Source organism: Triticum aestivum, chromosome 3A (assembly GCF_018294505.1).
Source record: "Triticum aestivum cultivar Chinese Spring chromosome 3A, IWGSC CS RefSeq v2.1, whole genome shotgun sequence".
NCBI classification, from domain to species: Eukaryota; Viridiplantae; Streptophyta; class Magnoliopsida; order Poales; family Poaceae; genus Triticum; species Triticum aestivum.
Window position 1 is genome coordinate 726,045,335 of NC_057800.1, and position 5,285 is coordinate 726,050,619.

The window sequence follows — 5,285 nt, forward strand, 5'->3', positions numbered from 1 at the left end:
TTCCCCTCATAGGTAAATGAAATGAAATAGTTGCTGCCCTCTTCACTCTCACTCCTGATCAATTTCCCCTCGTAGGTAAATGAAATGAAATAGTTGCTGCCCTCTTCACTCTCACTCCAGATCAATTTCCCCTCGTAGGTAAATGAAATGAAATAGTTGCTGCCCTCTTCACTCTCACTCCAGATCAATTTCCCCTCGTAGGTAAATGAAATGAAATAGTTGCTTCCACTCTGCCTAGTAAATTGATTTTTTTTGTTCATGTACTCCTGGAGGTCTGGAAATTCATTTTCAGTTCGTGCTTGGAGCTGAACTTGCGGATGCTATTGTGTTGACCCAGGCTGAGTTTGCTGCCGCTGCTTGTTCCTAGTGTAGTCGATGCGCTTGGTCGTTTCCTCCTCTGTTTTGCTTCCTTTTCGCCTGTACTATACTTGTACTCGTTTCTCCCTCTATTTCATTTCAATGGTAAAAAATGTACGTTTCATCAGTGAATCTGAATATTATTATTCTGTCGCAGAAATTATATATACTGCCTTGTGCACAAGGAATACATCGTTCATCTTTCCAACACAGGCCCTCCAGCTGACGAACCCTCGCCTACTTCACGGAGTGTGCAACACATGAGCATCCTCAGCGTGTCAGACCACCAAAAGCTCGAGCTACGAACGACGCAATTTTTACTCCCCACACTTAACATGATATGGTCATTCCCTTCCAAATTGCAGTGCCGCCGCTCGAGCAAGTGCAAGCGGAAGGGGTCGAGCGAGGAGCCAAAGGAAAAAAGCTGTACTTTGTCTGCAATTCGAAAGCGGAAGCAGAGTAGCAAACCCGCCTTCTCCTCCATTATGCAGCAATACCTACCTCCGAGCTTGGTTGGCGTACTTGGCAAGCCCATACACGGATACACACACACACACACACACACACAAAAAAAATGGCATACATACGCCTCATCAGCCAGGGGTGGGAGAATCAGCTCAAAACATCAAGTATTCTCGCAACACAAATCGAAGGTCTGGTGCTGCTGTAAATGATCAAGTAACAACAGAAACAGGGCAGGCAGGGCGCTAGGCAAGCCAAACATGCTTCTCTTCCAAACAAAACGGATATTGGCACAACAAAATGCGACACAACTTTGTGGTTAAAAGCACTACAGAAAGACCAGGATGGTTGCCTCTCAGAGTGAGAGGCAAAGCATAAGTGGAACACAGGCTTTCATTCATGCTAAAATTCAGGATGGCGAAATCCGACAAATAACAGTGGTGGTTTCCCTCCCGGGTTGATCAATCACATGCAAGTAGTGGAGAGAATACTGGCTTGACCTCCTTATAGAAAATAAATACACCACAGACAGGCTCATTACTCGAGTAATAAAAATTAAACCGCATGCACTTCCTCCCCTACAGGATGACTGGCAACAACAAAAGATATACCTACCGACAAGACGAAACCTGATGGAATGGGCCGTCTCTCAGCTGAGCAGCAGCAGTAGCAGCAGCTTAGATCTTCGAGTTGGCGATCTTGTACCACTCGGTGTGGAAGGATCCCGGCATGTCGACCCTCTCGTAGGTGTGCGCCCCGAAGTAATCCCTCTGGGCCTGGACGAGGTTCGCGGGAAGCCTGTCCCTCCTGTACGAGTCAAAGTAGGCCAGACTCACCGACACGCCGGTGGTGCTGACCCCGTTGTTGATGGCGAGGCACATGACCCTCCTCCATGCAGCTTGCCTGTCCATCATCTCCTGCGCAAACTCGGGGTCGATGAGGAGGTTCGCGAGCTCGCCGTTCCTGTCGTACGCCTTCTTGATGCGGTCCAGGAAGCTGGCGCGGATGATGCACCCGCCCTTCAGATCCTGGCCAGCTCGCCCAGGTTGAGGCCCCATCCCTTCTCCGTGCTCTTGGCCTTGATGATGTTCATGCCCTGGGCGTAGCTGCAGATCTTGGAGGCATACAGAGCTTTCCTCACATCCTCGATGAGCTGTGCCTTGTCAACAGTTTCGCCGCTGCTGTAGTCATCCTGGAAGATCTTGGAAGCAGCCACCCTCTCGTCCTTCAACCCGCTGAGGAACCTGGAATCCAAGGACGCCTCAATGGTAGGAGCAGCCACTGAGAGCTCGGCAGCCTGCTGCACTGTCCACTTGCCGGTTCCCTTCATCCCAGTCTTGTCCAGGACCTTGTCGACCAAGTAGCCTTCACCCTGGTCATCCTTGATGCCGAATATATCAGCAGTGATCTCAACCAAGAAACTGAGGAGCTCACCCTTGTTCCACTCGGCGAAAACCTGCTGCAGCTCACCGTTTGTGAGCTTACCAACCGACTTGAGAACATCATATGCCTCAGCGATCAGTTGCATGTCACCGTACTCGATACCATTGTGAACCATCTTGACAAAGTTTCCAGATCCACCCTTCCCAATGTATGTCACACACGGGCCGCTGTCAGGGACTTGAGCAGACACCTTGAGAAGAATGTCTTCAATGTACTGGTAAGCCTCCAATGAGCCTCCAGGCATCATGGAGGGGCCATGGCGGGCACCCTCCTATCCTCCGGAGACACCCATCCCGAGGTAGAGGAGTCCACGCCCCTCCATGGCCTTCTCCCTCCTTTCAGTGTTCTCATACCACTTGTTTCCTCCATCAACGATGCAGTCACCTTGCTCCAGGTGTGCTGCGAGCGTGGCGATGGTCTGGTCAACCGGAGCACCGGCCTTGACAAGCATGACGACGACACGTGGCTTCTGAATGGAGTTGACAAAGGATGCAGGGTCATGGAAACCATAGAGAGGAAGGTTTCCTTGTAGCTTGGCACGCTGAACAGTCTCATCGACCTTGGACGTTGTCCTGTTGTAGACAGAGATGGGGAAGCCTTTCTCGGCAATGTTGAGGGCAAGGTTCTGCCCCATGACCGCGAGGCCAGCGAGACCAATTCTGGTGAGAGCCATCTCGTACCTGAAAAGAGATGCAGCAAACACAAAGTTAATTAGATAGTTTATTTATGCATGTCTCGCTCGCTAGAAAGGTTAAAAGCCTGCCTGTATCTGTATATACAAACCAAAACCAAATGATGATGCATATGCACTAGGCACAGGAGCAAGCTTCACTCTGAGTAAATCTGTAAATGTTTGCAGCGAATAGAGGTTTCAGAAAACTTATCCAGAAAATGGGCAGTGGATAACTGAATGTCGTCAATTTGAGTAGATGCAATATTCAGAGGATAGATAGATGCAACAGGGCCGGCCTAAGTGGTAAAAAGAATGGCAAATCTAAATCCATAACAAACCAACTGCAGCTTCTTGTTTTATAGTCTAGTCTAGAGCAACATAGCTCAGTAGGAAATCAGAATAGAATCGGACACGCGATTGAGCGAGCCACGTGAATTGTTGCTTGAGTTGACTTGAGAAAGCGATAGTAGTACGCTCAAGGAATAAGCTGTAGTCCGGGTGAATTCAACCAGCCATGACCCATGAGGCCAATAGAGTAGAGCACAGGCAGCAGGCAGCAGGCAGGCACAAATCGCATATATGCTTGTTGCTCACGAACGAACGAACATGCTGCTAGTACCGACGACACAAGACAATTACCAAGCAAGCATCCAGCCAGGAGCATCAGTGGCTTATCTCCTCTAAAAGTGAAGGGCAGCCTTGTTATTTTGAATCTATCTACACTAGACACCAATCGTGCAACAAAACAATTTACAGTTATTTGAGGAGTAGGTATTTATTTGCTAGGATGGATGATGATGACAATTTTATTTAGATTAAATTGCACATCCGCAGCTGTATGGTTCTTGTATCTAGGTCCGAGCTTCATCTATCTATCATGCGAAAAGAAAGGAAAAGAAGCAGAGAAAAGATTACATAAAAAAAAAAAGAGAAAACAGGGCCAACTAGAGCTAGTAGTAGGAACAGAAGACATGGTACAGTAGTAGAGGCGCAGGCAGGACAAGTGGTGGTCCTGTCTGTCAGGCGGCAAGGCATGCGTACTGCTGTCGAATTCAACTCCCGTTACTTAGTCATGTTAGTCAAGTGCTGCCATGGATCTGATCAAGCCACTGCCTAACCCGGCCAAGAGAAAAAGCTCTTCTTTGGGCCGATGAGCGAGCGCCCCGCCGGAAGCCACGCCCGGGCTGGGCTGCTGGCGCGACGGGGATCGGGGGACAAGGGGGGAAGGAAGATTCGGGGGGAGACTGACCTGACCTGCCTTGCCTTGGATGGATGAGATCTGCGTGCGTGCGTCGAGGAACAAGGGGGGACGGAAGGAAGGAAGGCAGGCAGGCGAGTGTTTGTTTGGTGTGCGGTGCGACGCGGACCACCTACCCCTCCTCTCCTCTCCTCTCCTCTCCTCTTGCTTGGGTTAACTTAAATAGCCTCTGTTGCCTTCCGACCGCTCTTGCTCTCTCTTGCAGGGGTTGGGGAGCCTCAGCACCACGTCACCCTGAAAACGCCTCCTCTACACAGTCGTGCCATGAATGAAACTCAAAAAATCATGCTAAATAATTAAAATCGGCACATCTAAATCAAGACCTCCCTGATAACCACCCAACATTCCGTCAAGGGACATCCCAGACCCAACCTATCGTTTGCCATGGTCGAGCAATTCAATTTGCCATTATCGACGAAATTAAGCAAATTCTGATTAATGGCAGACTATGGACAAAAAAACGTGTCATGGCAATTTTTGTATTTATGTCCTATAGCTAATGGCAAATTCAGAAAAAAAAGCACATTGACGATTTTTTTTTAATAATGCCATGAGCATAGTTCATTCACATGGCGAGCACAAATCTCTGTTTCATGGCAAACCATCTCTAAAACAATGCCATTGCTGGGAGGTTATATTTTGCATGCAAAAAATTCAAATGACATGGGCTTAAAATTAAATTGCCATGGTGCTGGAGAACGTAGTAATTTCAAAAATATTCCTACGCACACGCAAGATCATGGTGATGCATAGCAACGAGCGGGAGAGTGTTGTCCACGTACCCTCGTAAACCGAAAGCGGAAGCGTTATGACAACGCGGTTGATGTAGTCGTACGTCTTCACGATCGACCGATCCTCAGTACCAAACGTACGGCACCTCCGTGTTCTGCACACATTCAGCTCGGAAACGTCCCGTGAACTCACGATCCAGTAGAGCTTCGCCGGGGAGTTTCGTCAGCACGACGGCGTGATGACGGTGATGATGATGCTACTGATGCAGGGCTTCGCCTAAGCACCGCTACGATATTACCGAGATGGATTATGGTGGAGGGGGGCACCGCACACGGCTAAGAGATCAATGATCAATTGTTG

At 48.9% G+C, this 5,285-nt stretch overlaps 1 pseudogene; it reads right to left on the reverse strand.

Annotated features, from left to right (window-relative positions):
• Positions 1-1,194: 1,194 nt before the first annotated feature.
• LOC123063513 (6-phosphogluconate dehydrogenase, decarboxylating 1-like) lies at positions 1,195-4,316 on the reverse strand (annotated as a pseudogene).
• Between the last annotated feature and the right edge of the window lie 969 nt (positions 4,317-5,285).